The 26,899-nt window shown below is 45.1% G+C and overlaps 1 protein-coding gene across 3 annotated transcripts in view; it reads right to left on the bottom strand.

Moving 5' to 3' along the window:
* The window catches only part of RNF152 (ring finger protein 152), a 69,821-nt gene that overhangs the window by 17,326 nt on the left and 25,596 nt on the right, over positions 1-26,899 (bottom strand). Inside the window, exon 1 of one of the 3 annotated variants that reach the window (XM_066246513.1) lies at positions 13,109-13,172. The exons of the other annotated variants lie outside the window; for them this stretch is intronic. The gene's annotated coding sequence lies outside the window, so the exon portion shown is untranslated. Of the gene's footprint in view, positions 1-13,108; positions 13,173-26,899 lie in introns of those variants that run through there. 3 annotated transcript variants of the gene reach the window in all.

The following is a 26,899-nucleotide window of genomic DNA, read 5'->3' as shown; positions in this document are numbered from 1 at the left end:
AGAGAATGCCTGGGAAGGAGGAAGTAGACAGTGCTGAAGGCATCTCTCCTTCCAGTGATCAGATCTTCTCCACTGATCCTGCATAGGGCTTAGGACCATAAGCCAAGAACAGTCACTGCCTATTAGAGCTGGAAAAGGTATTGGAACCCGGGAGCTCACAAGTTGGTCCACCGCAATTTCCACTCCAGAGACTGGAGAGCAAGAAAGGACAGTGAAACTTCCTTTGTTTGAGTAAGCATCGCATCTGAGCCCTGTCGGCACCATCCCGGGCAGCAATGTGGGCCCCGAGTCTCAAGACACATGAGATGTTTAAGATGGTGTCTCAAGGCAGTCCAAAGCCAGCCAACCCAACGGCGGGATGCACAGGAAGTCATTGCTGGCGGGAGGTGCTGGGGGGCTTGGAGTTGTGTGTTAGGGGCGGTGAGGCTCTCCCAGTAGGCAAGCTCCTTGGGGAGCAGACCTCTCTCTGCTGCCATTCTCCCCCCACCCTGCCCTGCTCTCCATGTGCAGGGTACAGAGGACCTCTGAAGGCCCCTTCCCATGTCAGTATTTGCATTTTCATACTACGAACCACACATGTGCAATCCTCGCTCCTACGTCTTACCCCACCACAAATTCCAGCACAAACTGAAACCTTAAGGCAATCTGCTTCTCAGTGTTTTCCCATTACACTTTTATCTACATCAGGGACCCACACCCCTTTCTGTAAAAGGGGCAAGGAATGTGTTTTAGGTTTTTAGGCTTTGACGATACTCTTTGCCATCAAAATATGAAATCAGTCACAGACAATAGTCAACGTGTCAAAGACCAGGCGAGGCTATATATCTCAATAAAACCGCCTTTAAAAAACAGGCCGCAACTGGATTTGACCAAGAGGCCATCATTTGCTAACCCCAGATCTATATAATATCTCATCAGCCCTGTCCTTAACTCCCTAAATTCAGGATGTTACACTGGAGAAATCAAACCTCAAATTAGGGTATTGCTCTAACATTAGTTATTTCACCTGGATTTCTTGTCAAATTACAGAATGCAAAACATTTGCACAATTATTTGGAGGAAACAACAGGAAATAGCAGCTTTACAGAGAGTCAACGTCCTTTGAAATGACCATTTCCAAACAAGTGGAGCAAAAAGATGAGCAGAGAACATTGACAATGACCCTCATTTGCCTGTCCCAACCACAGCAGGGGCTAAGACCATTTAGTAAGAATTATGGGTAAGAGTTCCAAACTTCCTTCACTCTTAGGAAATTTCAACAAAGTGAGCCCTGCCTCTAGGGTCCATTATGACAGCCCCAGGCTGAAAACAGCCCTCCATGTGAAGGCACTTCAGGGATACAGTGACTATCTGAACTGCAGATACCACTCCTGCGTCCATTTGCATATACAGCAGGGCACAAAGCAGTTGAACAAATTTAAACTTGGCCAGGTTGATCACCACTCTACACAGCAGCCTGCATCTTCTGGGGGTTCACCTTGACCCAGAAGGGACATCAGGAAAGCCCCCCCCCCCCCCGGGCCCCATCCACAAAACAGTCCTTCAAAGTGCCATTGAACACGTTTTTGTTTTTTTTTTCCTTAAGATTTCTTCAAATTACTCGGAGAACATATACATTCAACACTTGAAAAGCCTGGCACATTAGAAACCTGGTGGGTTTTACAGAGACTTCTTTAAATAAGTCTATTCAAAAGCCATTCATAAGATTATTCTCTTTGAGCAGAGTGTTTATTGCTGCACCCTCCCCTCTCCCCCCAATTCCATGATTCATCGCAGGAGTTGAGCCTCCAACTGAAGTTGCAAAGATTTCCTAAAGGCATCGGCACTAAAATTAAGCGCCATGGGGAGTCAGCTGTCAGTCTGCTCATTACTTCTGCTTTTTCTCCCTTCCAGCTGCAATAACTCAATGAGGGTTGATTTTCCATTTAGGCAAGGTAAGAAGAAAATAAAGAAAGTACAAAGCCCTGAACTCAATATTGAGCGGTGGTGCAACCGAACGCCATCCGTCATTAATCCATCTTTCCTAACCAAACAATAAATCCCAAAGACTTCTCTATTTAAGTCAACTCTGAGATAAAATTGACTAACAATCAAATGCACATTCTTTTAAAGGGACCGTTCAGTAGGTGTTGACAAGTACACACAGCTGTGCAACCACAGACCAAGCTATTTCCATCACCCCCAAAAGGTCCCTTTGTGCCTTATCTGGTCCAATCTGCTGACACCCTCCCCTCCCCCGTCTGCTTTCCAGCTCTGAATTTGTTTGTGTATTTAAAATCCTACCTACCTATGGGTTTTAGTAATATTCTGCATGTACTGTCAGGTGACCTAGGGCAGCGATTTTGGAAATAAACTGTTCATTCAACTTCAGCTTCCTATTTCCTAGAGAAAACACTAGCATGACAAATCTACTACAAATGCATTTATTTGAATATGTATGGAGTACAAGGTACTATTCGAGGTTTGGGGAAATCTAAAGAGAAAAAGATGGGGCCCTCCCCCTGCACAGACCATGCTAATAACTGTCACACAAGGTGATCTGGGCTTAAGATGGGGACCAGGTAGAAACAGATGGAGGAAAAAGTGCCTGTGTCTGTCCGGAGACGCCGGGAAAGATTTCTCAGGAAATTGCGGTATTTTCACTTCAACAACAAGGACACAGCAAACACAGAGGCACAGTGGCCAGGTGAGACAGCGTGAGTGTGGGTAGGAGCAGGGACCGGGGCCTGTGACCTCCAGCAAGTGACTCAGATATCTTTCGAGTGGCGCTAACTGCACCTACCTCATAGGTTGTTCAGAGTGACATGCATTAAGATGTGCAAAGCACTTAGAATGGTGCCTGGCGCCTGGCTGGCTCTTCCTGGCATGACCAACAAGGTAGGAAATGAAGGCCAGACCCTCCATGTGGGGCAGTGGGGTTGGAGCCATTTTGACTCATTAGCCAGTAAAGCATGGTCCTTCCCTCCGCGCTCCGGGCCCAGCACAGAAGCGGGTGAGGGAACAGGTGGAGGGTAAACCACGGCCTTGGTCTTGTTCCAAAGGAAGCTGGGAGGGAACAGCAGGGCTTCCTCCTCCTCCTGGCCCTAAAGAACAGAGCAGCTGACCCTGCGGGCTGGGAAAGGCCGGGTCACTAGGTGGCCGCAGGGGCAGAGAGCAAACCCTGACCCCCAGGAGGGTGGATAGGCCTGGGAGGAAGGAAGTATGGGGGAGAGGGGGTGCAAGGCAAAGCAGGACCCTTCCTAACCTCCCCTTCCACCCTCCACGAGGGTACTGAGCAAGGCTGAGGCCCCGGGACAGGGCAGAAGCAGTCGTTCTTATATGGTGGAAAGAGGTGGGAACCAAAAGAGAGAGAAGCCCCTCCCCTTCCTCCTGGGCAGTTTAGATTGCACCCCATAAGCAGGAGCACCTGTCAATCTCACCTGCATTATCACTACATTTTAAAAACCATTTAGACCAAGTGAAAGTGTCCAAATCAGTGGTATTAAGTACATGCAGCATGTTGTGACCATCACCACTATTTCCAGAACTTTTTCATCATCCCAAATGGAAACTCTGGACCCCATTCAACAGTAATCCCCCACTTCTCCCTCCCCCCGGCCTCCACTCTGCTTTTCGTCTCTATGAATTTGCCAATCATAGGTGCCTCACATCAGAGGGAGCAGGTAATGCTTGTCCTTCTGTGACTGGCCTAGTCTGCTAAGCATGTTTTCAAGGTTGATCCAGGTTGACTCATGGATCAGAATGGCATTCCTTTTTATGGTTGCGTAATATTCTACCATGTATACTTTTTGAAAGCTCCTCTGGCCAGTAGAGCAGAGACTGAATTGGCAGGAGGTTCAACTGAAAGGGGGGAATGAAGGCAGGGGGAGGCAAGGACAGGGACAAGCAAAGGAGGAATGAGGAATAGATTTCCAGGTCCCTGGTTCAGGCAGCTGGATAGAGGTGACAAGTCTGAGGAGTGCTGTTTTGATGAAAGTCAGCGAGGGGTCTGAAGATCACAAAGCTGGCAAAACACTCCAAATCCTGACATTTCCTATGTCCTCAAGTCCTGATTTATATGTGAAATTTAGATAACTATTGGAAACTAGCTTTCCCACATAATTTTATTTACATAAAGTTATATTTCACCAATCTATTATCACACAACAAAATACCAGATACTTTCATTAATAGGCCTTCTAGAATAAAACTGGGGAGGGGAGGAGACGGAATCACAAATGTTCATAGAGATAGACCTTAATGCTGTTCAAATTCTTCTCACATCTGGACAGTAATAGTAGAACAGTCGCAAGAGGTTCTGAGGAGCCATGCGAGAGCTGGTCATACTGTCCAGTAACCACTGTTCCTAGGCTCTCAGCCATTTCTTGCCTTGTCAATTCCTTCCTCTCCGAACACTGGGCTTTGATTACAGTCGATGAGGGAAAATGCCAGATTCCCCCTTTCCCTTTGTTCCTCATTCAGTTTGAGCTCCTGTCTTCCCTTTAATCAGACACACCTTTACAGATTAATGATGTTGTGAGCAGGGTAGACAGCACGTGGTGGGCACTCTTTATCCAGGAACACTTGGATAGAAGCGCATGCCCGCCACCTGCTCTTCGGACCTCGATCACAAGAACACTCAGCTTTCCAACAGTGAAAGGTGAGGTTATGGATGACCCGAATGTTTATACCCAAGACTATATATACACAAGTATCTAAGCTGCAAGAGAAAAAAATCTAAGCGATTTAGGATACAGTGCTCACCCCTATTCCCAACAAGTTCCCTTGAAGCAAAATAACACTGTAAAAGTACAATTTTTATGTCAGACAGCAGTGATTCATTTTATTAAAGAACTTTACATGTAAATGACTTCTATAAACAAAAATCAGTTTTCCTGTTCCATGCTGAAGCTCAAAGGACTCCTCTTCAAACAAAAACCAATTTACTTCCAAAACACTTTATTTAATTATGTAACTTTTAGAGTATAAATACATATTCTAAGTATAGAACTGTGGGGATATATATGTGTTATGACCTATAAATATATTTGCACATGTAGGTCGCATAAAATCCAATTCATTTTCTTTTAAACTAAAAAAACCAGACAATTCTTATGTTTTAAACTGGTTATGTTATGGAGTTATCTCGATTATTCTTCATAACGTCATCACATATTTTCAATTTTATCAAAGTACCGTATTTTTTGCTCTATAAGACGAACTAGTTTCCCCCAAAAGTGGAGTGAAAAATGCCCATGCATCTTATGGAGTGAAAAATACGATATTTTATTAAATATTTTAACACACCATTTGGTTCAAAATATTTTTTTTCTTATTTTTCTCCTTAAAACCCTAGGAGTGTCTTATGGTCTATTGCATCTTATGGAGCAAAAAATACGGTAAATTATGCTAAGTCATATTTTTAAAACAATTGAGTCACTTAAATATCAGAATTAATCAGTAATGATGAACCCCATGGTAATTTCTATCAATGCAACAGCAGAGTGAGTGACCCCTTGCTCAAGCCAGCAACCTTGGGGTCATGTCTATGATCTCATGCTCAAGATGGCAACCCCATGCTCAACCGGTGACCTCAGGGTTTCAAACCTGTGTCCTCAGCATCCCAGACTGATGTGCTATCCACTGTGCCACCACCTGGTCAGGCTACCAATAAGGTATTGTTTCAGCTTTCATTTTATTTGTGGGAAAAAATTTTCCAATAACTTATCTTTCTTAGAACAGTCACAAAATATCTAAAAAGAATAAGTTACCTATCTGAATGCTGCCTTTGAATTTAAAAGTCTGTTTTAACCAGCATGTATTTTTGTAAGTAAAAAATAAATTAAAGTCTTTTAAGCCAGCAAATAAAATTGATAGGATTTTACAAATCACCCCCAATACAGAGCCCACCTGTATTAGGTCTTGCCTGATATGAAGAACGTATTTTCAGCCGCCAAACAGAAATTTGCTATAGCTGACATTGCTGAGCTTTTGTAGGACTGTCCTCATTTTGTGCATACCTATCCTAACACAGCAAATCTATACATATCTGCTAATTCAAAATTTGTATCAAAGCAGGAGAAACGAGGAAGCACCTCAGGTCACTATGGCCGTTCAGTGAAGGCAGTGAGCTTCCATTCACTGCCTCTTTCGACTGAAATTCACTGATGTTTACCAACAGAGAAAAGGGCCATGCCCTTGCTTTCTGCGTATTCTAGCACTTCTCATAGAGACAGAGCAATAATAATGGGAGTAAAACAGCAAATGCTGATTTAAATGAAAATAGATTTCTCACAAAGCATTAACTGATGTAGGTCACAGGAATCAGATTAAATTGGTTTATTGAGACGGCCAGTCTATTTCAGAAAATAATTCTCTGATGCTCTCAGTTAAAACAAGGTCATAATTTAACCTACTTTAAAAGGAGAGGAGAGGTAGCAAAGCCTCAAAGAAATTCAAATCTACAGTGATTCCCAGTGCCCCACTTGCTACACCTATCCTTCAAATGATGGCTTAATTGTCACAACTCCATGCCCCCCTCTGATGGAATAGCAACGAGACCACAGAACCACAGACACACAGCAACACAATTTCTTGAGGAAGTGATTCTAGAACTAACATCACTGAACGTGGGCATCTGTTACCTCATCTGTTTGTTTTTCTTGAACTGAAGGGAAACAGACCTACAGCTCTAAGGGCCAAAGGAGTAACACACTTTTAAAATGCCATCTACCCTAGAAACTGGATTATAATAAGCAGATCAAGAGACAGGAACATCGCAACAACAATTTGAAGAGCTTTTTCTTCTTCCTGCCCACCAGTCCAGAAGGGGCAATATATCACCCAGGTGACCCTTCTCAGTTATGGTTACTTTCCTAATCTGATTGCCATTTGCATTAAAAAATTCAGTTTTATAACAAGATAAAGTATCATGTGGAACACTACAATACACGGGGAACACTAGCTCCTTTTATTGTGAGTGTGGTTAGCAAACTGCTACTGCAATACTGCTCTATCCCACAAACCAGCAAGTCATCATTCAGGCAATCAACCCTCCAATGCCATCCAATGATTTATTGAGTACCTACTATGCACTAGGCATTGGACAAATAATGTCCAATCTTCTTTTCGTCATACCCTGGCTTGAATCCCACACTTCAGCTACTATGAGCAACGTGAATGTCTCCAAAAGCAACACAACATACATCTCGCCTCTAAGCCTTTGCACACACATCATTCTCTTGGCTTGAAATGCTATCCCTCCCTTTCTGACCTGGAAAACTTCAGACCAGATGTCCACCACCAACTCCAAAAGGTTCCCCTTACTGCTCTAGCTGGCTTAGATAGCATTCCTAGGGGTTCTGGGGACCCATTTCTATAATGATCACATTCTGTTTACCTATGTCTCCCCATTGGAAACTGAGTCCTTAAGGACAGGAACCTAGACACACACACACACACCCTGTATTTGGCCAACTGAGGGGTTCAATGGACTACTGTTCACCTGCCTCTTCCCCAACTAGAATAAAGACCCTAAGGACAGGGACCTGACTGATCTTGTACTTTTTTTCAATATGTCAGCAATGACAGGCTCTCAGGAAGTGCTCAATATATGTTCATAGAATGTTTGAAAACCAATTACTATCAGGCCATTTTTGACAAATTAAGGCTATGTGGTCACCAGTATTTGCAGACAATTCAGCAGTCATGAGCATGATAGGGTTCAGGCATTATTGACCTCCTCCTAGAATGGTAAGTTTGCTAAAGGGAAGAGTTACTGTGTAGGTAACTAAACTTAAATGTTAAACTAGTACCTCCACAAAATAACGTGAATCCATGTCGCATAATGTCCACTGAAGACCAAATAAATCAGTACCTGGGGGTGCAGTCCCCATGTACACATCTGCAGAAAGCTCCTCGGGTGACTGTGATAACAGCTGGGGGTGGATGGCCACCAAAAATCCCTCACTCTAACTAAAAGGGTTCTACCAATCTACCTCCAGACAGACACTCTCAAATACTGTTCTTGGCGGAACAAAACGACAGGAGGAATATGTGTCATTATATAATGAAACTATGGATGACTTTGCCTGTTGACCCAGCAGTGCCATTTCCAAGTATTCACTATGGAAACAGGCCCGCATAAGTACAAAATAGCATATTCACAAGGTAATTCATTTTGCCATCATTTGCAATAACAATTATGCTGGAGTTAAAAAAAGAAATCTAAATTTCCATTCACGGAAACTAATGGCTGTCTATCCATGTGACAGAGTAGTTAAATCTGGTGGCACAAAAGAATGAAGATGTCTGTGAACTGCTCTGGAATGACAGCTGGGTAACATGGTTAAGTGAAAGAAAAAACAAGGTGAAGGAAAGAAGGGAAGTAAGAATATATATTTCCTTATTTATACAAAAGATAGATTCAGAGGACAAACCAATTAATGTAAATGGTCACCAGGAAGGGGGTGGGTGGGAACAGTTGGGAAGGACATGGGAGTCAGGCCTCTCTCAGTATATCTGGTATACTTGATGGCTTTTGAGTCATGTAAACAATTTACATATTCAAAAAAAGCCAACTAAATCAAAAAGGATGAACAAAAATCAAACCCTCAAATCAAATAGAAACAAGTGAACCAAACTCGAGTTGACAACACAACCACATTCACATAACATTTGTGCATAAACACTGCACACGCTTGCTAGGATCAGTTCTTTCATGGTAATCAGGTCAAAAGCCACCAAGCAGTCCTGAACCTCAGTTGGTTTGTTGTTGGCATTGGTGCTGGTCGAGTAGTAATTCTGAAATTCTTCTGTATATACTGTATGCTAAAACAATTGATGTTGATAGGAAACAAGCCTTTCTGCTTTGGGAAAATAAAAATAAAAATATGGGAAGGAATGGGGAAAGGTGAGAAAAAACTTAGTGCGTTATGTTTAAATTGGAACCATCAGAATATAATTACGATGTAAAATGAGACATCTGTTTCTAAGGTCTGCCCACTGTAAAGACCGGCAAACAGGGTCAGTCCGGCAATAATGAACATGCTTAGTTCCTAGACCGTGGCTTCCAAACATCATTTCTCATTAAAAAGACACCGAAATCTTTGGGAAATGACTGATTCCCATGGTCTGGGGAGGGAAAAACACAACAGACCCTGGCTCATTCTAGAGTATCACCAAGTGCGAATGATGGGGACACACCAAATGGCCATGGGAGTTAGCTTGAAGTTGCTGGAACTGCACTTGGCCGAACGTGGCCACATTTGATCAAAGGAAAGAAAACGGTGGAATATATGTGTACCTCCAAAATCTGTATGTTGAAGCCCAACCCCCACTGTGATGGTATTTGGTGGTGGGGTCTTTGGGAAGTAACTAAGTTTACATGAGGTCATGATGGTGAAGCCCTTATGACCCCTTACAAGAAGAGAGAGAGAACAAAGTCCCTCCTCTCTCAGCCATGTGAAGACAGTGAAGTTTCACCAGGAGCTGAATCTGCCCATGCCTTGATCCTGAACTTCCCAGCTCCAGGACGGTGGGAAATAAATGTTTGTTGTTTAAGTGACCTAGTCTGTGGTGTTCAGTGGTAATGTTTTATAAGAGACTAAATTAAAAAAAAAGAAAATTCTTACCTCCATACTTGAAGGGGAAAATACACAGACGAGAAGGGGAAAGAGGAATGCAGAAAGAGGGTTTTTCCTTTTTAAGTGACAAATGCTAGCTTATCTATAAAAACTGATGGATGAAATTTTAAAAACCACCATATTGCCATCTCCAATATGGTGACTGATTTTTTTTTTATGGTGACTGATTTAAGCAAAGATCAACAGATCTTTAAATCACTGCATGAAAAGTTGCTGAAAGACAGGATATTTGCCTACCTTACTTGAAGCATCAGCTCACAGACTGCTTATTGTACCTTTTTAGGTTTGTGGGGTGACATTTTGGTTCCAAGGTCAGAGCTCCTCAGCAAGTCCTGCTTTTCTCTACCTCCAAGACCAAACAGGTGCCTGACCAGGTGGTGGCGCAGTGGATAGAGTGTCAGACTGGGATGCGGAGGACCCAGTTTCAAGACCCCGAGGTCACCAGCTTGAGCGCAGGCTCATCTGGTTTGAGCAAAAAGCTCACCAGCTTGGACCCAAGGTTGCTGGCTCGAGCAAGGGGTTATTCGGTCTGCTGAAGGCCCGTGGTCAAGGAACATATGAGAAAGCAATCAATGAACTAAGGTGTCGCAACGAGAAACTGATGATTGAGGCTTCTCATCTCTCTTCGTTCCTGTCTGTCCCTATCTATCCCTTCTCTGACTCTCTCTCTCTCTGTCTCTGTTTAAAAAAAAAAGAGTAGAACATCAAATTAAAAAAAAAAAAAGACCAAAGAGGCACGTGGTTATGTGTCCATCTGGGTGACCTAGAAACACCATGTCCATCTACTGGTTCCTACTCCCTGCTGTGGGAGCCAGATACAGGGTAGGGATGTCCCACAGCACTACATGGAACAGCCATTCATGGGAAAGGTGATCAGAAGTCAGCCTCAGACCACACAAGAGTCCATCTTCTGCTTTTTAGAAATTCCTACAGAGTTTCCACACATGACAGATATTTAATAACATTGTCAGGCTAACGAACAGTGATTTCTAGTGGATACCCATAAAAAGTCGTTACAAAGGCCTATATAATTTTGGACCTTAGAGCTTTCATTTTTCCAGGGTGGGAGAGGCATGTAATAAATATCTCTGGAACCACCATGTGTTATGACACTAGCTATTAAGGCTCAGGAACCAATATCCATGAAACAGTCCTTTGTCCATTAATAATAGTTACAAACTGGCATACCCCACAGCTGTGCCTGGCTATAAATCTGATATTCCTTATGTAAGAATAAATAAATAAATGAGCACAAGCTGGGCCTGACATGATTTGGTGTAGAGGAGCAAGATCTTTCTAACCATTGCTTTTCTAGCCTCACCATTCTTAACTTCGGGGAGTTACAAACTACTCTGATAGGGTACAGACCCCTCTGTCTCTGAGAGGGTAGAGGTATAAAAGAAGATCCAGAATTGTGCCCATAGTTTCATGGAATTCCATCACTGAAGCCCCAGGTGAAGAACCTATCCCCTACCCCACGCTTCTCAAACAGCAATGTGCTAATGAATCACCGATGCTGCTCACAGTGGCAAATCTAGCACAGAGGACAACATATTTTTCTCTGTACAGGACAAATAGTAAGTATCTTAGGCTTTGTGGACCATCTGGGATCTGTTGCAACTACTCAATTCTGCCATTGTGGCTAAAGCTGTCATAGCCAACGCGTAAATCAATGGATGTGCCTGTGTTTCAATAAAACTTTATTCACAAAAACAAAACACAGGCCAGACTTGGCCCAGTGATCTATTAGTAGGCGTCGTTACTTTAAAGCCAGAACAAGGAATAGCAAATCACAAAACTAAACTCAATTCTGACTTTTATTTCATTAAGGGTTCACATTTATTTTTACCACAAGTTTATCATACTCACTTTGTTCTATACTTAACCAGAAATTCCCGTTACTACATTTTTCCCCACTGAACAATCTGTTATGGAAAAGCCATTGTTCTGTTGCCCCGTCGACACAATGAGAGTCAGAATAATTCCACATTATAAACATTTCCTGCAAGACCCTCTGCAGCCTAGTTCTCTAACTCACAGTGCAGTTGTATGAACTGACCGCTGACCACAGAACGCAGTCTTGAGTGTTCCCAGAAGCCCATTTCACTTCTGGAGGTTGCTGCCATTTCTCTAACAAGTGTGGCCAACAGTCAGAAGGGCTCTGTGTTGGTGGAGACTTACTTTCTCACAAATGAGGACCTACACCCATCCCTTCCTTCATTCATGGTGAAGGGTCAAGTGCTGGACTCCTGACCACCTTCCTGGGTAAACTTCACAGAGTCACTTCCTATTTCCTGACTAGTTCCGGCAACTCTCTTCAACCACAACCCGCAAGCCCCTGCCTCCACAGAATGGACATGGTTTTCATGGGCTTCCTTCCAAGGGCCCTGAGTTTTCAAGTTCAGACCGGGCCAGGGGCCTGCTGGTCTGCTCTGTGGGAAGAATTTTAGAATGGCCTGTACCAGGGTGGTACTTTGACAACTGTTTCCGAGTGATTGAGGAAACTATTTTCTTTTCAACTCATGCATACCCCACCAGAAAAGCCAGCTCTAGCTCAATGGTCGAGAGTGTGTTTCTAGCCATTTTCAATAGTTTCTCACATCAAACCTTCCCAAATTCGATATTAACTTTCTTCAAGATTATCAGCTGTTTGTTGTTTAAGAAATGATTGTAGTTCCTAGGTGTCTAAAAAGCACAAGTGTAAAACTCCACAAAGCACAAATGATGCTTATCATTTTCTTTAAAAGCCGAAGTCAAATTTGTGAGCAAACTCCTTTTAAATAACCTCATGCAACAAATCTGAGAAAGGCTGTAGATAATAGCATGTTGGGAATCGTGAAAGAAATACACTACTGCCAACCTTCACTGTGGCAAAGGACATCCATCCCTCAATCTGGTGTCCAGTGGAATAAGACACATTGGCTCTTGTGTCTTCGGTGTGCTTGTCGTTGTTTGTGTGGGAGACACACATTCGGGACTGTAGGAAACTCACAGCAACATTTTTTACCTAGAAGCTACGCTTTTTTTCCTCTAAATCACTAGCACAAACAGTCCAACAAATCATTCAGCTTTCATCTACCCAATAACCCTGCAGGTTATGAGAATAAAAGTAATGATAACACAGGTCTGTAGGTCATATGTGCTTTTAAAACCTGGCTCTCCACGGAGGGCAATAAGATGCAATGAAACCTGATTTCTCGGTGGAATGTGCAAAATGCACTTCACCCTGGCTTTTAAAGGCTCTGATGACCTTTGGACATCCACACTGACCTTGCAAAAAGGCGTTTGTTCACCTCCTCACCCTAGTGATGTACAATTTATGTAGGGCAAGTAACAAAGAGCCTATTTCATTCATTTTATTCCTTCTGTTCCTCCAGCGGGGGGGGGGGGGGGCATAAGTGGACACAAGGGAAGAAAAATGTTGGCGAGTCTGAAGGGCTTTTGTACTAGCAGGGAGGCTGGGTTTAGATTGTTCTCTTACTCACGTGCGGCGGTGACACCGTTGGCTATGCTGTGTCAGCAGGGAAATGCTGGGATCCCAGATGGAACCTGGTGAAACAACGAGGCCGCTCAGAGTGTCAGACTTCGTGCTAGGCACACACGCCAGCTCAGGCCGGCTAGGCACACAGTACCTACCATTTGGGCGGCTGCTCACGCCAACTGGGCCCCCTGGGGGGCTTGCGTGCTCGAAAGCAGCGCCCTTTCCTCTATTGGAAAATTATAGATAACTGAAAAGCTTTCTTCCATTACAACAGCTTTGAAAACTTTCTATCCTTTCTTCTTAAATGTGTACGTTCATACTTAACACCCTGCCCAGTTTATGCGACTACCCTCGAATGCATGCAAGCCCTCCCACACTCTTCCAGAAACTGGCTTCCCATAGCACAGGCAGCCCAGCTGACAGGCCTGCCCCCCAAACGCTCCTCCCATCATCACTTGCATTTGGTGAACCTAACCATAAACCTCTCCCAAATTCGGCCAGTGCACACCTTATCGTTCTCAGTCCAACCATTCTCACTCTTGTGCTTGGCTTTTTCCTCACCTTTTAAAAAAAAAATTCCAAAACACGATCTTGAAGAGGGGTTATTATGGTCTCATGCAATAAAAAGTCAAGGGTCTGGGGGGTTAAGTGGAAGAGGTGAAGGGATTAATAAGTGGTTACAAAACAGTCAGGGGGATATGAAGTACAGCACAGGGAACAGTCAATAATCTTAAGATAAATATGTAATGGGGCCGGATGGGTCCTGGATACATGGGTAACACTCTGTAAAGTATATTGATTGTACTCTAACCGCTATGCCGTACACCTGAAACGGATAGAAAGTAACATTGAATATAAACTTTAACTTTTTTAAAAAGTCAAAGGTACAACAGTCACTTAGTCCCAAAGAGCAGACCACTCCCATCCACCCTAGGTCCCCTTCACTTCCCCATCTACCCTCTGCACCTGTGCAATCTCATCTAATCCAATCTCACCCAACTTGGGGCCTTTGTGCTGTTCCTGCTGCTAAGGGCTTCTTCTCGACCTCCTTGGCTGGACAATTCTTTGGCTTAGTGCAGCGTCCTAGAAGATTTCCAGGTGCACCCCATGGTATTCCAGAGAAATATGTGCCTGTTGGGGACCAAAAACCCAAATAGGTTTTTGGAGTTTAGATTTTTGGGGGACAGAGGTGTGGGGAATTGGCTGTAAGCTGACAGTCTGCCCAACCCTCCACCTCACTTGCCTGATTAGGTTGCAAAAGGCTGTTAAATTGTGGTGCTGGATTGTTTACACTACCCCCCTGGAAAGACTGGAGGCAAGTTTCTTTTATCCTTTGTTTGGTGTCAAGTTAAGATGATATGTATGGTGGGGGTTTTCTGCACTCAACACAATTAAGAGTAAAAAGAGAGGAATTCTTCAATGTATTGATGAGAAAATGAGAGTTTGCTTTTCAAATATATGCCCAAACATTGAAGAAATTGCAAAGACACATCAGGCTCATACTTCTCATAAACACAAGAATGAAAAAACTTAACACATTTGTGCCAGGATCTGCCAAATTTACTACATCTTACTAAGAATGTATCTATATATATAAAAGATAACTTTTTGTCATTTTTAACTTCTTTTTTATGAATCCTAAAAAGCATAACTCAAAAAATGTAACATAAAAATGTTTTTTAATGTCGGAATAAATTTAATTTTGTCGTATTTATTTCATTTAATTACCATAAAAGCATGCTTGGACTTTATATTTTTTTCTTTAATATTTGACTTAAGTATTATAACATATTTCTCAGAAGTTTGTATATAGTGCACCTACAATTATTTGTAGGATTTTAAATGCGCCCTGACTTAAAAAAGTTTGAGAATCACTGGCTTAGTGGCTTAGAGGTGGGGGGGAGGGGGTAAATGGTGATCCCAAGCAGACTGATACACGCTTGTGAAGCATCTGCTGCTCCCTAATCATCACACTCCTTTCCCTGTAGTTCTTTATTTAATGTCTGCTGAGTTGAAGCCCCTGGGACTCGCTGCCACCTACCCACACTGCACACATAGCAGGTGCATACCACATTCCGGCAAACTCATAGAAACCTCTATACGAGAAGCTTCAGCCAAACACTAGCGCCGCTCTCCTCTTCCTCAACAAGAAGAAAGCCAGACAAAGCAAGGCACCCACACCCAGAGAGCACTAAACGGCCTGAAAAGGTAATGTCCCTCAGGCAGAGCCAAGGCCCTGGAAATCCTGAAAACCCACCAACCCAGACTGGAACCTCAACCCTTGTTGCTAATAGCCAGGTGATTACTTAACCCCAGTGAGTTTCAGTTTCCTCATCTGTTAAACTAGAAGAATCACACCTATCTCACAAAATATTGTTTTGAGGATTAAATGGGTCGCTAGTAAGGCATCCAGCCCAACAGCCAGCATCTATATAATAGCCGCTGAGAAAACACTGGTGTTGTTTTTCCTTACGTGCAGCCTAACTTCATGTTGGGAGCAATGGTCACATTGCCAACAAGAAAACAGAAAATTCAGGGGGGGGGGGGGAATGTAGCGAGAAAGCACAAGAAAAACATACCAGAAATAACATTTTGAAGCAAAAATCTATCTAAAGGGGCAGCAAAGCTTTCACACACAGAGAATCAGGGCTTTGCTCAATGTGCTATTTCCATTTGCAAGACCCTCCCTGCATAGTACCCTACCAGGCAGCTCTGCTCTAAGAAAGGTCTGGTGTAGTTATTGTCAGAACTGGTAAAACCATGCCAAAAGTCTCTTGGCTCAGAACAGATTCCCACAAGTGTCCCTGAATCTGTTAACTATGCAAAGATGGTTTTGTATCAATGCAAAATATAGGCATTGCATATTCTGCCTTGAGGCTTACTCTCAAAATCACTACGGGGATGGTGTAAACATTTCTTTTTCTGAAAACGCACCTCAGAGAAAGCCAGCCAAGAAGAGTGGTAAAATCCGAAACTTAAAACTACCGTTCAAACGTCAACAACAGTCACGCATTAGAGATAACCACTGGAGTAGATGTATCAAGGTCAGCACATCCAGAATGGAACTTCTGGTCTCCCCCAGTGCCTGGCAGCGCCCCACAGCTGAGGCCAGAGCCCTTGGTGTCACCGGTGACCCCTTCTTCTGCCACACCTCCTAGTCCACCTACTCCACCAGCTTCACCTTTAAACAATGTCTGGAACCTGAGCTCTGTTTTATCTGCCATTGCGCTGCCCGCCCCCCCCCCCCCCCCCCCCCCCCCCCGGGTCCAGGCCACCGTCCCTCTCACCAGTGCTGACAATATCTGGGTCTGGCTCCAAGTCCCTCTGTTGTCCCCCAGAAGTCTTCTCTTGGTACTCCATCCACAGCGACAGTGTGACAACAGAGGCCACAGCAAGCTGTCATTTCCTCAGACCTACCACAGCCACTCAATTCTCAAGAAGTAAAACCAAAGTCCTCACTGCAGTGCACAGGGCCCTGCCCCCGGGCCCCCCCACCCCACCCCACTCTCTCCCTTGCTCCCTCGGCTCCAGGCACACTCATCTCCCCTCTCGGACATTGGCCTGCCCCTCCTCTTCACCTCCCACCAGCCTGTGCTCCAACGTCGCCTTCCTTGGCTGCCTGTTCACAAGCTGCAATGCCTCCCAGCACCCTCTCTCCCCATTCTTTGGTTACTTTTCTCCAGACACATACTGTCTTCTGATACCTTATGTAAGTTGCCACTCTTATTTTGCCTGGAGTCACCCTAAGTCCCCAGAACACGAGCTCCATGTGTGTCTCGTTCGATGCTGCATCCCAGCATCTAAAATCCTGCCTGGCCTGACCTGTGGTGGCGCAGTGGATAAAGCGTCAACCTGGAACGCTGAGGTTGCCGGTTCAAAACCTCGGGCTTGCCCAGTCAAGGCACATGTGGGAGTTGATGCTTCCTGCTTCTCCCCCCCTTCTCTCTCGTCTCTCTTCTCTAAAATGAATAAATAAATAAAAATAATTTAAAATCATGCCTGGCATGCAGCAGCTACTCAACTGCAAGGCTGCTGCTGGGTTTCCTTCACATCAGCCTATGAGGGAGCGGAAGAACAGGCTCCCTGCCCGTCGTCCCCTTCTGTCCCACCACAGCCGCTCACAGGGACAGTGAGCCTTCTTTACTTCCTCACTGTCACCTATTCATCCTCTCGGATGTGGAAGCCAAGTCCAAGTCAGGAAGTTGTTAGTGTTGTTAACAGCTCATAACCTAAGTACTAACTCCCTTGTCCAGAGCAAATGATCTCCAGTATTCGACACACAGAAACTAAGATGCAATTGCCACGTGAAAAGCCAGAGGGTTTCCTGGTTAGAAAACCTCCATTTCTCCTATTTGAAGTTGCCCCTGAGGAATTTCCCTAGACCCATGATCACAGTTTTGAGAACTCTGCTGTCTCCTCTCGAGTTATTTAAAAGGCATGGACATGGACACCAGTGTGGGGATTGCCCGGGGAGGGAAGAGCGGGAATTAGAGGAGAGAGTAGGAGGAATAAATGGTGGTGGGCAGAGACTTGACTAGGGGTGAACACACAATACAGTGTACAGATGATACATGATAGAATTGTGTCCTGAAACCTGTATAATTGTTAAATCACTGTCACCCCAATAAAGCCAATTAAAAGGGGGGAAAAGATCATTAATAGTGCATAATAAATAACTACTGGAGTTACTGAGCAATTTATAGAAAATACCTATGAAGCTCCAAGTGACATCAGCATGTACTCCCCCAACAGCCACACAAAGGTGCAGTGTTCCCTGCCAACTTGAAGTAATCTGCCCAAAATGACCACTGACAAAGCCTGTGCAGTTTTCTAAAATACATTTTTAAATTTTTTTATTAAATTTACTGAGGCAACCTTGGTTAACAAAATTATACAGGCTTCAGGTACACAATCCTACAATACATCTTCTGTATACAGGTATTGATTGACTTATGACCTATGCAACTTACGATCATTTGACTTTACAACCATAATCGCTAGCCATGACTGCTCGGGTCTGGCAGTGCAAGCGTTGCCCAGCTGGGCGTAGGACAGTGCGGACCAGCTTCCGGCAGCACTACCATCTCTGCGTGCACCATTTCAACTGTTATCCCAGACTCGGTACAGCAATTTGTGTTTTGTTTCTTGGATATTTTTCATCAAACCCCTCCCAAGATGTCTACCAAGAGGAAATTGTCTTTGTTTACGTACGCCTCAGCCTGTGAAGAAGGAAAGTGTTTTACTTAAACCTGACGAATGTAAAAATAAGAAACAAAATGGTGTAGAGATGATACAAATGGCATAAATGAACAAAGAAAATTATGATATATAACAATGAAAGTAAATTATGATAAAATATGACTTAAAGATTTTTATAACATCATTTCACAGTACTGTACATATAGCCTACTCAACTTACGACCAAATCGTGCTACGACCAGTCTATTGGAACCAATCGTTGTCGTAAGTCGAGCACTAGCTGTATTGCATTGTGTGTTCATCACCGAGTCAAGTAAGTCTCCCTCCTCCAAGATAGATTTTAAAAAGAAGTTCCAGAATTTAATCCAAACTCTGAAACCTCTGGTTATATATTATTACCCCAAACAAAACGGAGGTCCCCTTCATCAGTTCATCTACATTGATGCAGACCATGCAATTGTGTTGAGGAGTCTTCCTGGAATGTGTCTGAGGAACTCCTGGCTTGTGGATTAAGTTTACTTTGTGACCTGTGGCCGTGCTCAAGTTCTCAGCATCTCTGCATCCCTATCTCTAAGATGGATACTCACCCAAACCTGTCAGGGACATAGGGGGTTGACTCAGCTCATCGAGCCTTCCGGTTTCTCTCAGGGACTCTTCTCTCCCCACCTCCTAAGTGTAGGTTTCCCCCCAGGCAGTGATAGCATGGAAAGCACTTCCGAGTCAGACCTGTCTGGAATCACAGGGCAAACCTGCCACTGATGAGCCCTTTGAACTTGAACAAGTTATTCGACCTGTTGTGCCTTAATGCCCCTCATCTGCAAAACGCGACATCTTAGAATGCATGCCCCTTGTCCCTCTGCTGGGTGATAAAACGACAATATGCGAGCACGGCCTCGGGATGCCATCTGGCGCAGAATTACCCCGGGGAAGCGGGAGGCAATCGGTGTCATCATTACGATCCTCATTATCATTTTCCTCCACGGTTCAAAGTGGAGCTGGGGAGAGCACATTTCTTTGAGCATGCTCAGAGAAATGATCTAGAATTATTCTCAATCCTTAAAATAATTCTCTTTTTCAGTCTTGAAAAGTAGAGTTGAAAATAACACACATGTTGATGACAATCACTGCCAAACTTGACTAATAGCTCTTTTCACTAATAAAGCCCAAGTGAGACGTGATTAGAACACAAGAAGTTCATACCAAGGGAAATCTTTGGAACAGGGAGATTTCATTTTGGACCATTTTCTATGAAAAAGGTATAAATTCATGAAAGCAAAATAAACTTGTTTATAAACGGGACTCCCCCCCCCCAAAAAAAATTAGGTTAAATAATAAACTACTGCATGAACCATAAAATACCCAAAGCGCTTCTCTGAGCTCAGGGATCTAGTAAAAGCTTCCTGAAGCGCCTACCTAGCATTTGCACTGCGAGCCCCACCCTTCCACTGTGAGGTCTCCAGATTCTCAGGGACCTCCGTATGGGCAGGGAGACCACGCACCCCGGACAGCTGGCACAGTGCCGGGCATGTGGAAATGTCCAGTCCCCATGTTTGCTTTGTTAGATGATTGACTGCATGACCAAACAGATCAGAGAACCATGTCCACTCCCCAGGAGACCCCTCGGTGCATCAGCAGCACACCAACAACCTTCCTCTGCCTGGTCCCTAAGACCATCTACTGATACTCACAATTATAGAAACATCATAGGATCTTACTCTGGGTGGTACAGATAATCCAAGCTCTCAGTTTTAAGAGATCAACCACATCTGAACTGGCTAAGACTCACCCACGCAGTAACCATCTCCAAGGAAAGATGATAATAGGTCATGTACACATCCTTCAGGTTTGAAACAATCTATTCAGGATTCGACAGGAAACTGTCCTCTTGGTGACTTTCTGCAGTTCCTTTCTCTGTCATCTCAATTGAGGGAACTCAAGAGGGCTGTGGGGTGGCAGTTAGAAGCTCAGCCAGTGACCTTCTAAAATGTGGGATATTCTAGCCAGGGCAATCGGAGTGGCATGGGGAAGGCTTCCCACACAAAGGATATTCTAACATGATGGTCACACTTCCACTGGTGACCTGGAACTTCATACCCCTAGCCCACCAGCCCGTTAGGGAGAAGAGAACCCGCTGCTGAATCACAGCCACTTTAACAACAGGGGAAAGTAAACAGCTGCACAAATCTCAGCGCAAAGCTTGCCCTGCCCGAGTCTGTTCAATCTGATATGAAAATGGTGGGGAAGGGGGGAAAAATCAATGTCACATCAGAATGCAACTGGTACACTACCAGCAACTCATCAGCTCTGTCCTCAAAACTATCAACTAACAGCAAGCAGGACACATGGAAGAACGTGAATGAGATTATTACAGTACACTTTAAATGAACTAAGGAGGGGGCAGTGCTGGAATATAGTCTGTGGCTTGTGTTCATGTTGAACCCATGCTCTGAAGCTATAATTTCATATGATTATAACCAATATTTGGAATGATTCTAATGGACAGCAAGACTCCCTGACCTCTAAGAGTCAGCTTTGGCCACTATATCAGAAAAGCAAACCGATGCATTTAGTAAAATTTTCCAATAAGGTAGGTAGCATCATAAGGGTACTCTGGATTACCAGCACTGTAATAAATTAGGATGCTCTAGTCCATGTGACTCATTATAGCACAGCCTCAGAAATAACCTGGCTGAACTAAGAGAGTATACACCTGTTAAGTACTCCTTATTCCACACTTCAAGGGAACCCCCTTGATGTTTCCCTACATCCGGGTCATTAAAGAGCCCTGAGTTCTTGTCCTGGCTCTGTCGTTACCTGACTGTGTAACCTGGACCAAGTCACTTGACTTCTCTGAGTCTCAGAGTTCTCGTTGAACTGGACGAGATGACTGCCAAGGGCTCCTGCAGTCCTGACTCTAGATGCCTCCCCAGGCTGACTTCTACCTGAAATTAGATTCCAATGGCACTGGTGAGTAAAGTGAAAACAAAAGAGCTGACGTTCGAGACTCTTACAACTGAAAGCTGGAGAACACACCTAGGCTGTAGAATGACACGGTGAAACCTACAATGGGTCCCTCTCCTGGGAAAGCCACAAAGCCGGGGGTCTGCAAGAGCTTATTTCAAAGACCCCTGAGTGCACTTAGACTTACTTATGTGCAGGAGAGTCCTGCACTTTTTTTTTTTTTGCAATCACAATTGTCTTTATTTCTTTAATTGAATTTATTGGGGTGACATTGGTTAATAAAATTATATAGGTTTCAAGGGAACAAGTCTATAATACACCATCTGTCTATTATAGCGTGTGTTCACCACCCCAAGTCAGCTTCCCTTCGATCACCATTTATCCCGCCTCTGTCCTGTCCTACCTTCCCCTTACCTCCCTTTCCCTCAAAGGTCCTGAACTTTTATGCCCCCTCCAGTGCCCAGAGCCTCCCAAGTTCAGGCACAGAAGGAATGGGTGATGCGGCGGCCATCCCTAGGGTGCGGGCTCCCCAGAACATCGTCACGAGGACCCCTCTGGCCACCAAGGGTTCAGCAGCCAAGTGACCGTGATCCAGGGATAATTGTTCATTGGAGCCAGAGACTGAGCATCTAGAGGATGTGCTACAACTTCCTCCCATCCTCACCTCACTCAGGGTGGGAAAGGGGGGCAATAGAACAACCATTGTCCTCTTGAGGGTCCATGAAATTAACCACATTAAATGGAAACTGGACTCACAGAGCTGCTGAGCTCTCCTGGGATTCAGATCCCTGAACAGCTAGTTCCGCGAAACAAATGTGCTTCTTAAAGTGGGAGCCCAGATAAACAGTGACAGGAAAATTGAGGACTTGCTATAAAACTCATCTTCAAAGAGCCATAATTACCACAATAGTGTCACCTAAGCATTATTTACAAACACCCTTCTGTACAATTCCTGCTCTTCCAACAACCCTCATCTAGATTATAGTGCTATTACTCAGGGTAACATTTTAAATTAATTAAGTAGTAAAACAAGAAGAAAACCCAGCCTTTTTTTCAATCAAAACTTAGGCATAAATATAATTAAAATAGAGGCAGGGGAACGGGCATAATAGGGAGAAAATCAGACTTTTTAGTTTTGTACCAATAAATCCTATGTATCAGTTGTATTGTATGTCAATTTTCAAATACTGTTGTGCGTGTCACTCATTGGATGACCCCCAGCACTGTATGAGAAAGTCAACATTCTTCTCTTTCGCAGATGAGAAAACTGACACTTTAAGGAAATGAAGTGATTCATCCAACATCAAGTCACAACAGAAACTGAAATCACCAAATTTCAGTGCCTCCAACCCTGTGCCCAGGTCGTTTTATTTTCATGGTAAAACTAAAATATTTTTCTATCAATTGCTGTCTACTGTTTTAGCTGGGCCTTGCTTTTGACCCTTTGGGGCCTCAGAAGACTCTAGTCTGAATCCCGGCAAAGTAAAGGAAATTTTCAACAGCCATGTAAATGGCGGTGTCTCCGGGGGCAACAACAGGCAAGAGAAGGTTCCTCCCGGTCTGTTGTTACTACTGCAGTTCTCTCTTCAACTACTGTTAGTTACTTCTTTCACAGGCCGACACCTTGGTTCATGGTCACGTTCTGATTCTACAAGGTCACAGAAGTACTAGCAAGGGATCCCACACTCCATTCCCAGGTCGCCCAGGCCCTGGCCAGCGATCAACATAGGACTGGGGGCCTTCATTCATTCAATTTTTGGACGGTACCCTATTGCATAACACGCCTCAGCCACAGCCCTGTGAATCAATAGTCATTTAAAGTAAATTTATCATAGACACGTATTCATACATTTAATAGTGTACTAGTAATAATAGTAATTAAACATTTAATAGTGTTTCTCAAAGGAATGTATTAGCCTTGTGATTAGAATAATCAGAGAACTCCAACAGCAGCAGCAGAAGCAGCGGTAAAACGACCTCTAGTCTGCGCTGAGGTGGGGGTGGGGGTATTGTTTATTTTGAAACCTTCTCTGCTACTAAATGTATTGAAGTGAATGAAGCAGAACAAATGCTCTGTCCCAGGCATGGTCTGTCCCAACCTGGAGTAGGGTTGATCCCTGCCCTCCTTTTTCCCACCTGGTGTCCCTTCCCTCCACCCGTTTCTGGGTCCAGCCCTAACCTTCATGGGGGAGCTAGGCAGTTTTGGTACAACTGTCTGAGACCCTACCCAAGAACCCCTGCAGGTCAGCTCAGCAGTGACTTCCTGCCTGGGGCTCCTCACCTTTCAGAGTCCTTTCTGGTGCCTTAGCCCTCCAGGGCTGACACCGGACTCCTGGCTGGCCCTTTGTCCCCCAAGCCACCTGTCCCTGAGACACTGCCACATCTGAAAATATTCACAGTTCTGTCTCCTTCAACATCTTATTGCAACCCGTCACCCCAAGGGGACATTCAGGCTGCCACCCTCCAGCAGTTCCTCCACTTTATCTGCAGGTGAGTCTGCCCAGGGCTCCCACCGGGTGCTCCTTCCAGGCCTGCCCAGGCCCTGGGAACAAGACCAGTGGCTCCTCAACCGACTCTCGGCACGCCGGACCCTTCCCTACCTCCGCCCGAGCCTGTCTGTGGAGGTTTATTCGTGGACAGAGAGCGGGCGCGTGGCTGCCGCACGGTCCCCGCACCCTTTGCGTTGACTCACTGTCTGGCGCGGTGTGCGGTGCGCACACAGCATCTCAGCCATGGCCCGGCAGGCAGCGGGGTGCAGCACATTTCACCCTTTTCACAGGGACCAGGAGCCCTTTGAAGAGGAAATGTGCTTGAGTTCAGTCAGTGAGACGGGGGCAAAACCAGGACCACACTCGGGGTCTCCTGGCTCCCTTCTGCCGGGTGAACCCCGTGTGGGAGCAGCCCGCGTTTCCCCTGCACCGGGCGACGCCCATCACTGAGTGCAGAGGGCGGAGGGGGCAGCTTTCTCCCCACGTGCGCCAGCCTGATGCGCTCGGCCAGCCCTGGGCCAGCGCTGGGGCGCTGCTGCTAACATCATCCGGAAGCCACCGTGTACCCGCACCACCTCACAGGATGGGACAGGCTGCCTTTGCTCCAATTCCCACCTCAGTGCTTCTGATAAAACCAATTGTTTCCAATAAAACGGGAAGGACTGTTTTGCACTTCCCAGAGGCACCATCTCCGCTTCTTGGTTTCGGGCTTAGCTGACTGAAGTGGAATCTGCAGCAGAGCTCGAGGGCCTTTTCGGTGCTCAGACTCTGAGTCGCTTCCGAAAGGCTGCGTAACCCTCCCGTCCGTGCTCCCAGGGGCCGCACGACAGTCGTCAGAGGCACGATGGCACTGCGGACAGTTCTGGAAAAGAGCCAGGGTGCGGCATCCCCTTGCAGGGTGGGGCACGCCGCCCTCTGAAGATGGACTTGAAATTGTGGTGTGAATGAATTCTAACCCCCTGGTGTGGGGTAGGGTGGGGAGGGGTTGTCTCGGGTTGGATGGTGTCTCCAAAACAGGTATGTCAAGTCCTAATCCTGACACATGCAGTTAGTTAAGATGAGGTCATACTGGACTGCGGGGGTAGGGTGGTGGAGAGCTTAATTCAACATGACTTGTGTCCTTAAGAAGAGAAGGGACACAGAAGAGAGGCCATGTGATGACAGGCAGGCAGAGACCAGAGCAATGCAGCTGCAAGCCAAGGAGTGCTGGCCACACCAGAAGCTGGAAGGGGCAGGGAGGATTGTCCCCTACAGGTGTCAGTGGGAGTGCGGCCCCGCTGACACCTTGACCTTGGACCTCTAGCCCCCCAGAACTGCCAGAGAATGCATTTCTGTTGTTGTAAGCCATGCAGTTTGTGGTGTTTCATTACAGCAGTGCTAGGAAATTAATATGGGGAGGAAATAAACAACTGAGGAATCATAATACCCTCTGGATCTAGAAGCAGCACCAAATAGAAAAGAGAAAATACAGATCCATGTTCAGAAAAGGCTTTCACAGAACAGCCCCCCGCCTGGTTGGACTGGAGGAAGAAAGACAAGGTCCTGAGTCCCTCAAAGGAAATGTCCTTCCTCTAAGAAGCTAGTCTAGCTCATTCACGTCCTAGGTCGGGGAAGGAATGGGGATATGTGGGGGGACCCATTATTCTCCCTGTCCGAACACAAAGTCCTTTCCCTGCCAGCCTGACCCTCTTCATTCCCCTCTGCTTCCCAGGCTCATAGAAAGGTACCAGACAGGTGTTTTCATATCCACAGTCTCACTCAATCTTCATGACCGACTGTGTGGCTGGGAGGAGGGCAGGTGTCACCACCTCCATTCTACACACAGAGGAAACCAAGGCTCAGAGGGTCAGAGGTTCTCCACAAATGAGACGACCGTCCTGAAAAGAGCTTCAGTTGACAAGCAGAGCCTTTTTAAAAAGGTGCAGCGTGGAAAAGAAGGGGTTAAAAAAACAGCCCGAAATCTTGTCTTAAAAAAAAGAAAACACACACACACACACCCACACACACACACACACACACACACAAAACCAGACAAGTTAAACGAACAAAGTCTCAGAAGCCTTCCATGTCCAAAATCAAATCTGTTGGCCTAAAAAGTAGCCCCTTCACCTTTCCAAATGTTCAAATAACATTGCTGTAGACACAACCCACTTATTCTCTAACCAGCTTTTCACACTGAAGTGTCTTCAAGGAAAAGAGCTAAGCATGTCTTCCAGGCCTGAGACGTAAGGGCTCTGGCCTTTGTGTTACTCCTTCTGGGCTTCCCAGTCTTTAAGCACTGCTGTGTGACTGCAGGGCCCTTCCACCTCCGTCACCCTGCACCGGGGCATGCTTTCCTGAAGCTGGGATTCAGTGTTTGAGAGGCTGGGTGGAGCAGCCACAGACACATGGTCCAACAACCTCGTGTTCATGAGGACTGCATGAACCCATTCCACAGCAACACTCAATAAAGGGAAAGAAGGCGGGCCAAAGAGAAGGACAGGTGTCCCAGGAATGAATCAGATTGAGAGGCTTAAACTGAAAAGCACTGAAGATAAACTTAGGTGGAGAGCTCTGCTTCATCAGCTGCCTTTTCCACATATTTTAATCTTCCCCTCCTGGAAAACACCTCGTCCCTGGTCACTGAGAAATCTTGACTTCATTTTTCATGCCCCTAAACCTGCAGCCAAGAAGCCAAGCCCAGTGACCCCCACTCCCTGCCACTAACTGCTCTAGGAAATGACACCTGCAAAAACCCAGTGTACATCTCCTGAGCTTGAAAATACTAAACACCACTGAAAAAAAAAAATTTAAGGTTTCTTTTTCAGATGTAAATGTCTACTTATTTCAAAACGAATTAGTAGTTCTCTGGGTTTCACAATGTTTAATTCATTAATGATAACTACAGCTCAAAAATTTGAAAGGAAATTGCTTCCGGGATAAAATTAAATGCGAAACTCTAAGTAGTGATTCATGGCTGTTCCTATCTAAATGACTAATCCATGTGACAAACCTGGCTAGCAGCACAAAAAAAGCAATATGTCCCCTCCCCCTTTCTCTCCCCCAGCCTTTATATACTTTGCTGAATTGTTTTGCAGACTGACTAAACCCAAGGCCCAGATAATCCCCAGCTGCTAGGAATTCAGTCCTAAGAGTACTTGCGGAAT

Source organism: Saccopteryx bilineata, chromosome 11 (genome assembly GCF_036850765.1).
Source record: "Saccopteryx bilineata isolate mSacBil1 chromosome 11, mSacBil1_pri_phased_curated, whole genome shotgun sequence".
NCBI classification, from domain to species: domain Eukaryota; kingdom Metazoa; phylum Chordata; class Mammalia; order Chiroptera; family Emballonuridae; genus Saccopteryx; species Saccopteryx bilineata.
The sequence above is the reverse complement of the archived record's forward strand: the minus strand, read 5'-3'. Positions and strand labels throughout refer to the sequence as shown.